This window comes from Equus przewalskii, chromosome 15 (assembly GCF_037783145.1).
Source record: "Equus przewalskii isolate Varuska chromosome 15, EquPr2, whole genome shotgun sequence".
Taxonomy (NCBI): domain Eukaryota; kingdom Metazoa; phylum Chordata; class Mammalia; order Perissodactyla; family Equidae; genus Equus; species Equus przewalskii.
The window spans coordinates 46,209,147-46,221,711 of record NC_091845.1 but is presented as its reverse complement, the minus strand read 5'-3'; positions in this window follow the sequence as shown (position 1 = coordinate 46,221,711).

The following is a 12,565-nucleotide window of genomic DNA, read 5'->3' as shown; positions in this document are numbered from 1 at the left end:
CTCCTACTCGAGTACCAAAATTCAGCTCCACTATAGTCTCCTCCAGATAGACTTCCTACCTGTCCACAGGTCGCGGTAGATGACAATGTCCCCATGCTCCCTTGGTCGGGGCACTCAGTCCCTCAGCAGGAGAGTCAGCACGGCACGAAGTTTACAGAGGGGCCCTATAGCCACAAACAACACCTTGCCAAATTCCTATTCTCCCGCTTAGGGGCTATGTGACATTGGGCAACTTACTTAACGGCCCCTAAGCCTTCATTTCTCCATCTGTAAAATGAGTTTAATAATGCCGCCTGCCTCATAAAGGGAATATTGGATTAGATTGAGATAATGTATATACAACTCACCACATAGTAGATGCTCAATAAATGTTCTTTGACTGAATGAATAAAAACATGGAGCTGGAAAATTCAATTCAGAGGCAATGCTTTATTCTTTTCCTTTCTCCTCCCCTCTCTCCCTATACTTGCACCTTCCTCTATCACAGGTGTTCTTAACCGTCCCAGTGCCATGGACTCATACGGCAGCCTGGTCCTGTGGACTCCTTCACAGAGTAATATTTTTAAATGACTTACATAAAATCATAGATTATAAAGGAAGCTAGTTATATTGAAATCATTATTAAAATATAAAATATAATTTGAGATGCAGCTATATATAGCTTCTATATTAACACATTAAATAAGATCTAGCAGCAGGTCCAAAAATGATTACAAGTTGAAATAACGACTAACTTATATGATATCTTAAGATAACTGCAAAACAATAATGCAATGGAAAAATACCCATGGTTTCTCTTGGTGGCAGTCCTGCTAATACTACTGTTTGTTGCCTACGTTTATAGTTGAAGGAAATGCTAAATTTTACCCAGAGGTTAGTAAAAATAAAGACGCAGTGTTTTTCCCCGCCAAGTTCACAGACCCACTGAATTCTACCCTTGGGTGCTGGAGGGGAGGTGTTTGTGGAGCCCGGGTTAAGAACCCCTGCTATCGATGCCGGCAACCTGAGGACAATGTGCCAAGAGCGGCTTCCCCCCAGCCTGGGGCGCACTGGCTGTTGGGGGATGTTCCATGTCCCCGCTGCTCCTAGTACTTTTGGGATTGTTCTCATTCTGGCCTTTAAGAATATTTCTTACACATCAGGAATATCACTATGTAAGCAGGTCTGTGGGGATGGTCTGTCACCTGCTCTGTCCACAGCTAGAGTGGCTGCCAGGGGCACAGCCAGTGGCAGCCCTGAGTCCCCAGAAGAATTCCTCTGGCAAAACTCATGGCAGAGGGATGCTGGCAGTGGTCCACTCTGGTGTACTCCGTTGTCACTGGGGGCCACCCGTCAGAGCAGATTCATGTGCTGTGGGCCTGAGGCTCACACAACTTGGGGACCTCTCTTTAGGAAAAAAGCACAAAATTACCAATACAAAATTAGGTATAAAAATGAATACCTAGAGTGAGAAAAAAATAACAAACTATAGGTATTAAAAAGCTGACAACACAAACATCACAAAATCTGCAAAAATTAGCATATTATTTTTACTAAATAACTGCCTGACATGCCTCTAAAGTACCCTTTGCCTGCATGTAGTTTTCTGCGTTCTCTTTCACGGCTTCATGACATGACAACAATTTTGTAATATTGCTTTTTTACAGCACCAATAGAAGGATAATTAAGTCTTTTCATTAGAACAGTTGATTGGATTGTTTTCATTGTTGAAAGTTTCGTAAAGTTGCTTGTAGCTTCACAACTCATTATCGGTAAGGTCATATACATTTTCAGGATTATTGTTAAATTTGGAGAATCTTCCCTAAGCGGAAGGGTTTCAGGGTATTTCAAGTTTTCTTACATGGTGGCTCATCTTTAGCTATACTTTGAGTTGAAGACGTTCCTTAACCACTTTGTCATCCACGTCATCATCAAAGTTGCCCATTAGGAGGTTAAAGGCATCATATTTGACAGGAGAGAACTTCCGTTTTGACTAGACATTACAGAGAACTGAAACCTTCACTTACAATTTCATGCATCTGTTAAGTGGAAGAAATTTCCTCAATATGTTTCAAATCTTGTTTCTCCTCCACCCTCCACCTGCTTCCATGCTGAGCATTGTGGTCCATGTTTCACACTGTGTGACAACCTGTGGCCCCGCACCTTTGAGACGTGGTGCCAGGTGAGTCAGCCCTGTGGGTGGTAAGAGAATTCTTGGAAGTCATTCCTACACAGGTCATTCAGTATGACTTAGCAAAACCCCGAAGTGACGGTGAACCATATCCCTCCACATTTGACTGAATGAGTGACCAACTCAACTGACTCTTGGCCAGATCCTCGAAATGCCTATGGCAGCTTCACCTGTGCCCAACCCCTAAGGCAGTGGGACAGGGGGACATCAGAGTGGAAAGAGGCAATGTTTTAATGAACTGTGCTTAAAATACCTGGCCTTCATAAATTTTACAAAACCCTGGGAACACTTTGTTAGGCCTCCCTGGAGCATTGGGAGGGGCCCAAGTAAGTGAAGAGACCTAAATCTTATGTTTATTTAGCTTCACAGGGATCAGCCTTGCTTCCAGCTGCAGGCGACAGAAAATCCAGCTCGAAGTGGCTACAAAAACAAGACACCTCACTGGCACATGTCCTGGAAATCAGAAGTGGGCAGCTTGCGGGGTGGACCAGTAGTTCATCAGGGACCAGCCTCTTTCTGCCTTTCCTCTCTGCCCTCCACACTCAGCTCCATCCTACACCTGGATCCCCACCTGGCCGTCTGCCCCCTCTCAGAATTTTCATAGACCCTCCAGTCACCCTCTCTTTGAGTCTCACTGGCCCAAAATGGGTTGCCTACTGGTCCTAAACCAGTCACAGGCCAGGCTATCGGGATTATTTCCAGCCCAATCAAGTTTGCCCCTAGAGTCAAGGTCAAGGCCCAACCTCATTGCTGATCTGCCATGGAGGTGGAGGGGTTGTCTGTTGCAGTCTCACAGAGGTCAGAGGTCAGCTCTGGTCAGTGCCCTACTGGGAACACAGAGTCATTTTCAACATTGTCTCTGTGGAAAGATGCCTTCAGAGCTCCACACCATCCACTCATTCTTTCATTTATTCAATAAGCTTATAAGGATGCCCACTGGGGCCAGGCCTTGTGCTGTGAACTAGGGAGTCAGAAAGGACTCAGATGCAGTCCTCAGCCTCCAGTGCATGGGCTAGTTGAGGAGAAATGAAAGCAAGTGCTGGACTCAAGAATGAGAAGATGAGCCTCACAGACAAAGGAGGATACGTGAAATGTCCTGCAGGGCAAGACTGCTGGGCTCACCTTCAAGGGGAGAAGGTCAGGGCGATGGTGGTACAGAGAGAATGATGCATGGATGCAGAGGCCCCTGGCAAAGAGAAGAGGGTCACGGCGCTCTGCATGGCTGGAAAACAGGGCAGGGCTGCGCATCAGGCTGGGCGTCAGGCTGGGCGAGAACTGTCTCGGGCCTGCTGGGGACAGCGGGGCCGTCGTGCAGGTGTTTGTGCCGGCTCCAGGCCTGGGCTTCATCCTGAAGGTGATAAGTGACCGACAAAGTTTGTTGGGAGAGAGCCATGTGGGTAAGTTCAGTTTAGAAAAGAACTGCTTTTTCAAGTAGCTGTGGAGCAGGGACGGGAGGGATGCCAGTTAGGAGGTGAGCAGCAATGATTTCAAATTCTGCGTAGTTGGCTGGTGTGGTGTTCCCTCCGGAACAGACCCTCCCCCACAGAGCTTCTACCAATGACTCCTGAGAGAACTGCTAAATCACCAAAACAGCTTCTCTCCCCGTTTTGGGCCTTTGTCAGTCGTCTCACAGCCACTCGTGCGTGTGTGTGTGTGTGTGTGTGGTCATGTATGTGCCTATTTATGTATTCGTGTATATACCTATGTGTTCATGTGCGAGCACACACCGCACATGTTTGTGTGCACTCGTGCACGTGTGTTCACGTGTGTGCCTGTGTGTTTGTGCATATACATGTGTGTTCATGTATGTGTTCATGCACATGTGCGTTTGTATGTGTCTGTTTATGTGTTTTGTGTGCGTGTGTGTTCATGTGTACCCATGCGTGCTCATGCACATGTGTGTATTATGTGCGCGTGTGTGTTCATGTGTGTATGTATGTGTTGAGAGTAAGAGCTGGTCTGCAGCCAGCTTTTCCCCCTCACTACTTGATGCTCAAACACTTTGCAAAGAGACCTAGAGTCGTGTATGAAAGAGAAAACTGAGCTCAGTGTCCCCGAGAAAACTTCTCTGTCCCTTGAAAACCCTGCAATGGAGAGGGGAGTAATTGCTGGCCAGAGGGAGGGCACCAGCTCCGTGCTGTCACTGTATGATCGTACGACAGACATTCTAATTTCCCAAGTCTTCATTTCCTCCTGTGTAAAATGAGGAACAGAATTCCCAGTTCTGCCTATTTCCTGGGAGGCTAAAATGGAACAGAGAGAATAAACTTTCAGACTGTAAGAATTAGAAGTTTTGTTTTAGGATCACCCATATGGAACAGGCCTTTTAGGATCATCCATATGGAACAGTGTTACCATCCTGGACTGTCAGCTGATGATGACTTAGTAGTTTTATGATTGGTGTTCCAGAGAAATTCAGACTGGAATGGCAAAGAAAGATAAAATGTCTCCAAGGTACGTATTTGGAGAAAATCAAGACTTCACAGGATCTGACTTTGGAAGAGTAAGAATAACTTCCAACCAGAAAATACATTCTTATCTTCAAGTGAAGACCGCAGAGCAGAAGACACAGGCGATGTCTACTTCGCTCTGAGGACCAGGATGCAGATGACGTGCAATTGCCAGGTTTATTGGGGGAAAATATGTCCACAGACCCAGATCAATCTTAGGTAAATAATTAAGCCGTACAGATTTACCGGACATTTACTATTTGCCTAGATGAATACCATTCCTCCAGTGCCTTTTTTTTTTATTGTGGTTAAATATATGTAACACAAAATATACCATTTTAGCCATTTTTAACTGTACAGTTCTGTGGCATTAAACACAATCACGTTGTTCTGTGACCATCACCACCGTCCATCTTCAGAAGCTTTCGCCTCCTCCGACTGAAACTCTGTACCCGTTACACATGGAGTCCACTTATATGAGGTACCTGGGTGGTCAAATTCACCAATTTCCTTCAAGCAGATGCCACTTTTTACATTTCACCTCTTACACAATAAGGCACAGAACTGATTCACTCATTCATTCATTCAGGCTAGCGGGCCTAGGTGTGAACTACAGAATAACTGCCTTCTGTTGCTTGATACTATGTAGCAAGACCGGAAAAACATGAAAACCCCTTAGTAACTTCTGAGCGACATTTTTCACAGGGCTGTGGGAGAGCTGGCAACAAGGAGAAAGGATGTATTTTTGAAAGGATAAAGCCCCCTTATTACAGTATTACACAAAATTCCTGCTGCTACAGTTTCCTTCAGGAAAACCCCAGGCGCGGCCAGTACCGGTGTACATAAAACAATGAAGACATTCTGAGGCTCTGCTCAAAGCCAAGAACAAGCTTCAGGAGTGCGAGGAAATGTCACCATAAAAGTCTGGGGAGATGGAGGCATCCTGGAGACCACACGGATTCAGCTTTTATCTGCACTATTGTTTTATGGCGCACCGTGCCTGGCTCTCCCTGAATGTGGAAGGGGGAGCCTTGCAAGGGGAAAGCCTCTTGCTAGTCACTTCTTAAGCTCCAGTGGCTGTTTGACTCTATCTGACCAAAAGCATTAAAGGCCAGGAATGTACATAACATTCTTCCATACGTGTACAAGAGGCAGAGGAGCCCATGTCGGTCCTTTAGCGTTCTCCCAAGGAAGGTGGAGCCATGTGTTTGCCCAGCTTGTCTAAGTGAGATCTAGGGTAACTTTCTCCACCTCTGCACTACTCACATTTGGGACTGGATAATTCTTTGTTGTGAGGGGCTGTTATGTGCATCGTAGGAAATTTAGCAGTGCCCCTGGGCTCAACTCTAGTCTACTGGGCTAGTAGCACTGTTCCCCCCTACACACAAGTTGTGGTTGTAACAACCGAAAATGCTTTCAATCGTTGCCAAATGTCCTCTGGGAGTAGAGTTGCCAGATTTAAAAGATAAAAAATTAAAAGGATGCCTAGTTACATTTGAATTTTAGATAAGCAAGGAATCATTGTATTACAATATTTGGGATATACTTATACTAAAAAATGATTCCTTGTTCATCTGAAATTCAAATGTAACAGGGCATCCTGTATTTTAGCTGGCCACCCTACTTGCAGGGCAAAATTGCCTCCAGTCGAGAACCACTGTAACCAACCATCCTGGTTTGCCCAATCTGTCCTGGTTTGGGCACTGAAAGTCCAGCATCCCAGGAAACCCCTCAGTCCCAGGTGAACTGGGACAGTTGACCACCCTAGAAGATCGCCCCTCAATCCTTTGTGCTGGTTTCAGCTTTCAGGTTCCTCACATGCTCCCCACAACCCTTGGGAGGTGCTGATGTTTTCAGTGGATGGAGAGGCTTCATTGCAAGACTGATAGATAGGGCTCTCTGTGGGAACTACTAAATGGTCCTATTTTTGCTGAATTGTTGATTCACGAACACAACCAAAACATTACCAATAATGGCTCGTGTCAGCCTTCAAAGTGGCCTATTGATTTTGACGGCCTCAAAGCAGATTGTTCTTCCCAGAAAAACACATCCATATCCCAGATATTTCCTCTTAAATAATCTAATACCCAGAGCTAATGGGACTTCCCCACTAGCTAGTGAGACGATAACTATGCTTTGGTTTTCCCATAAATCCTCAAGATGGATTTTTTTTGTGGATTGTTCTTATCTTAATTCAGAATTGTATTGACTGGTCTCCTCCTGCATCCTGGGCTGTTACCAGGCAACAGAGATTTTTTTCCTGCCATTTTATATTGGGCAGGATGGCAAAGTGAGGTGGGAGGCATCTAGAAGATTCTTCTATACTAATGTATCTATTGCTAACCATGATGTTACTCAGTCCATTACAGACCCCACACCCCACTCTTTATAATTTTTTTCACAGAACTCTGGACTTTAGGCAATATGAAAAGGAAAGCCAAATTGGGTTTCTTGAACCCATCAGGTTTCCAGTCACTATAAGGGTCACCTTACAACTGTTCCTTGCTGGCATACGGGGTAAAAATAAAACGTTCTCCAAGAACTTGGAAACAAGAACTTTTCCCTAAGAATTAAACTGAAAAAGTTCACATACAATGTCTGTGACTAATTTGGTAAATGTGCTACTGAGAATTCAGGGAACAACCCATAATTCCCATCAGGACATCTGGAGATAGTCAATGAGGGTCAGGATGCAGCGTGATCACAACGGTGTGCTGGAGCCTGACTCTACCAGCCTGGAGGGCCATTGCACACAGCTCTCCCCACTGGTAGCTTAAAATCAATCTTAGTAGGGGTATTTATGCAATGGAACTTGGCAAGTGCTATAGATCAGGGCTTTTGTCTTTTTATTTTCCAGAGAGCCATGTGTTGAACATTTACTAGTCCACCATTGAATGGAAGTATAATTAATACCTAGAGGTCTGGCCAGTTGAGTTTGACCATGTCTGGAGAAGAATTGTATCAACAGCCTGGCATTGAAACAGGAGCCCTGAGACTTGACCATTCTCTTCTCAGTAGCTAGCCAGGAAGACGAGGCCCAACCCCTGCAGACACACCTCCACCCAGGTGTCCAGGGGATCCTGTCTGTGGATTGACTTCAGGTTCCTTGGGGCCCCTCTGAATACAACTTGGCTTCCCAAACTTTGAATTACAATTCTGGCCAGTTCTATTTCTCATTTTAAATTAATAAATCAGCATTCCAGGCTTATGTATCCATCTTGGGAGCATGAATGCTTCCCAGTGTAGTAGTTACACCCCCAGATGCTGGCAGGAGTCAGACACCTTAAGTTTGAACCTCACCTCTGCTACTTCCTGGCAGTGCAATCTGCAGCATGTTGCTCTCAATCTTCTCACCATCATGTGCCCCTAATTGAGGCCCAGTTCAGCTTTCCCCATCTCTACAAAGCTCTGCCTACTCCAGCATGAACTGATCACGCCCTTCTCTCCATTTATTTTGTTTTATTTCTAGTCTTGTCTCCACCAACTAAATTTTATGATTCTTGAAGACAAGGATGGTGCTTTATATGACTCTCTGATTCCAAGAAAGACCTGTCCCTATACTGCCCACGTAGCAGGTGCCTGGTACAAGCTCACTGAGAGTTAATTAATTAATACAGATTTTCAGGAAGCTTCCAGATGGACTATAAAGTTTGTTTCACACTAAACCATCAAAAATGACAAGCCCCCTTTTGCCCACTGTATGCCTTCCCCTTATTTCTCACCTTAGTGGGTGTTCTTGTCTCAAGGACATGACCCCAACTCTATCAGTTAGGATGCTTTTGGGTAGAAGGAACAGAGAGCTTCAACTCACAATGGCTTCAGCAATAAGTAAGGCCAGAGGTGATATCATCTGAAGGCAGATGCAGATCAGCTGCCAGGCGATACTGTCCTTAGAGACCCAAGAACCTTCCATCTTACCACCCAGCCATCCTGGACGCTGGCCTCTCCTAGGGATGATAGCAAGATGACACATCAGCACCAGGCACTCGTGGCAAAGTGCACAGGAAGAAGGGGCACTATCTCTTCCTGACTGTCCTTCTTAGGAGAGCGTCAACCTTTCCCAGACCCTTCCCCCCAACACACACTGCTTTCCCTCACATCTCATTGGTCAGGAGTGGTGCACATATCCTTTACTTAATCAATCACTAGGCACAAATGACCCCACTGCCAAGCATCACTACTGCTCCTCCAAACTCTGGTGATACACCCACCCAAAAGGGCACAACCACTAAAATGGGGGGATTAGCTTTCTTTTCCCTCTTCTGTGAATCTGATAAAGTAGTGCAAAAATTCCTTCGAAATTTTAGTGAAAACAACTGTAGTCAATGGTGTCAGTGCCCCGCCAGTATTTCTTGGGCCTTATTATTGCAGTATGTGACAACCAACTTCAAATCCCAATGTCTATATCTCTGCATCTGACAATGTAGGAAGGCCACTCTGCCCCCAGGAAACAGCCAGAAGTGCTAGGGCATCATCATCCCAACCTCCAGCAGCCCTCAACCCAAGATTCTCAGGAGATGGCGTATGAATACCCCAAATCCTCAGACCTAAGGGGGAGGATAACTCTGAGATGTGTGTTCCATAGTGTTTCCCAGGTTTCCCCACAGGATTAAGCTCCAGGCCCCCCTGGCTCACTTCTCCACCTCCCTACTGCTGTTCCCCTCACATCCCGGAATCCTCATCTCAAGGTCTGCTTCTGGAAGAACACAAGCTAGGACTTCCAGTTAAACTTACAACCCTCTCTCCCCTCGTAAGCCAGGCATGGCTCATCTATGAGGGGACTAGACAAATCTGGGAGGAGATACTGAGTTTGTGTCCCAAGCATCGTCTCTGTCCGCTCCAGGTGGAAGTGCCTGGCACCGACTAGACCCTCTACACATGCTGGCTCCTTCTCTTCCTTCTTTTCCAGAATCACTCTCCTAGTAGAGGGAGAACAACCTGACCTCTCCCTTTCATTACTTACGGAGGCTTATTGTCATGTAATTTAAGGAGCTACTCTTTACTCACAAAAACAAATGGAGGGGGAAAGGTCAGGGGTGGGACAAAGGAAAGAAGAGACAAGGAAAAACAAAGATCCCAAAATATTATCTAGAAAAGGTCCTGGTCTTTCTGAGGGAGATTTAGCAGTTGAAGAGGATGCTGCATGAATGGGTGTGGACTACAGGAAGCAAATTTTTCGTTTCTTTTTAATGGAGGGAATATCAACATGACTGTCCTTAAGAAGTCCTGACTCTGTAATTATACCAAAGAATCTAGCGATATTTAACTCATGCTGCAGCTTTTCCTGGTTCTTTGCATCTTAAGCTTTGGGGAGTAGAGGCCACTCGTGGTCACTTCTCGCAGATCATTACCTTCTCTGGGACAATCCTGATGTCAGGCCTCAATCGCTCATCCCAAACTCTTGGGGCCAGATGTGTTTCAGAATTTAGAATGTATTTGAGACATATAATTTGGTGCACATACCACATCTTGCCCAGCACCCGCAGTGGGATCTGGGGCATCTCATGATCAATGGCATTAATATTTTTGCAGCAGCACGTATGCATATTCACACCAAGTGAGATCAATAAAGGCCATAAATAGCCTCCCCTTAGTGCAAGTCAGCTGCTTCTGGCAAATGAGATGTTAGGTCAGATTTTGCTGCTATTTCGATTATAACTAAATTTTGGTTTTCAGAGCTTTTTGGATCTTGAGGTTGTAGATAAAGGAGTATGGACCAGTAGAGGCATGTTTTCATAGCAATATATTAACTTTTTGAAAAGTCAGTGAATTCCAGCTCTCACCCTGAGTGAGACCTCACCAATTTCCCATTTGTGAGAGATGGGGCTAGAAAGACCCCGCCCTGACTGCCTGGGCTGGGCTAGATTAGAATACTATGACAGGCTGTGTCATCATAGCGTTGAGGGGAAGGGGGTCCCCTGTGAAGCCAGAAACTGCTGGAACCCAAGGAGTCAGCCAGCAAGAAGGTGGTCAAGGCAGTCCTCAAAAAGCCATATCAAGTGTGACATCTTAGGGACAGGTATGGGGACAACATGGTCAAAGCATAGGCTAAGAACAAGGCAGGAGTAGAAGGACTGGACATTCCTCTTTGGGACCAGCCTAGGCACTAGAGGCAGGTCAGCTAGTTTGGATGGATAAGCACTGGCCAGACTGCACTTGCCTCCAGAAGGATCCAGTGAAAAGGTGCATTCGCTGCCTGGATGCACAGGCTCTGGTCCTCCCCCACGTGAAAGGATTAGGTCATCAGATGAGCTGAGGGCAGGCGGGCCTCAGGGGATGGGAGAGTGGCTTCTTCTGCCTGAACTACTTTTAATGGCATATCTAGAAGGTGTGTTTTTGCGCATGCTGCAATCTCTTATCCATGAATTATTAAAAAGCTAAGTGACTTTGGTCTCCAGCTGCCTTCTCTTCCTGGCAGGGTGTAATTCCGAAGGTAGACATCTTAGGTTTGACTCTTTCATATCCAGGACTCAGACTTCACCTCTCAAATCCTTGTTCAGATGCTGAACAGCAGAGCACACAGGGCAGGCCCCTGTAATGGAACAGAGATATAGACAAGGCTAACAGGTGGTGGTGGTGGCGGAGTGGAGGGGGAACCAAGTCACCTGCCCATCCACTAATGATCCATTCACATGGGCCAAGAACCTCCTGGCAGAAGAACCTGAACAATGTCAGTAATCAGAGCTCTGACACATAAACAAGGCATGTTTTGTGAACTGAAGGTAAGTCCACAGGGGCGTATTCACAGAGTCTAGAGAAGCACCAGGCACAGTGCAAACGTCACACACATCATAATAGCAAATACACTCTTAGCCTTACTTGGGCTAGGCATTGTTCTAGGCATTTTACATAAATGAACTCACTTAACTCTTAACAATGTCATGGGGAAGCATACTATATGTTTTGGGTGCCACACCACGGCCTCTACTCTCACCTCTGATTTCAGTCCAGCTGTGATGGGGAGCTCCCCCTTGGACAGGGGCCCTCAGGCATGTGCCCATGGCTTGCCCTTCTCCACCCTCAGGACCCACTGAAGCTGCAAAAGCCAGCTCAGCCCTCTGAAGGGCAGGGCACCTGGGTCCCACTCTGGGCAGCTCTCGACCAAGGGGGGCTGGGAGCTGTGGATGAGTGCTCCTGCCTCCTTCATTCAGGAGAACATCTTGGGGGCTCTGCACACTTCTTGGAGGTCGCAGCACAACTGGGCTCCCAATGCAGAGGCAGTGCTCTTGATGACACACCCTCATGATGGTGCTTGCCTCCTTCCCTGCTCATCTTCCTGCCACCTCACTCCTGCCTCCTGGGATCCTTTTCCAAATTTGTGACCTGCACCCAAGTTCTTGTCTCAACTCTGCTTGCAGGGAAACCCAAAACAAGACAAATAGATCATTATCACCTAGATGTTATTATTTTACAGATAATTGGTCCACGATGAATATTTGCTGTTGACCAAATGAATTAATGAATGTGAGGTTGGGGTGGGAGGAGAATGATTTGAGCCAAATATCAAAAAAGGAAGGCAGGTCCTTAAATGGGAGCCAAAGAGGGAGGACGTCATATCAGCTGTTTCCTGCCCCTGGGCCTGAGGGGTATCCTGACATGGCTGCTGAGGATCCGTGCGGACCACAGCAGAAATGGGTGTGGCTTCTAGGAGTAGCTAAACTGGCTATCCCACTGAAATCTGAGGCTCTTGGGGCCCAGGTAGCCTGCTGCATGTCCTGTATCACAGAGTACAGCCCAGGGGAGCGAATCTTCTCTCCTCACAGGGCACAGTCAGGCGCCACAAGGGCCGAGAGCATCAGCAGCTGATTAAGCTGCAGAGATCTGCTTCTGACGGCCTCTCCTGGGTGAGACCAGTGGCGCAGAGGATCTCAGGCAGCTGTGGCAGACTGGGAGGACTGTACAGCAGCAGGTGGCTCAGTCTGGAAGATGGGGGATGGAGCTGGGA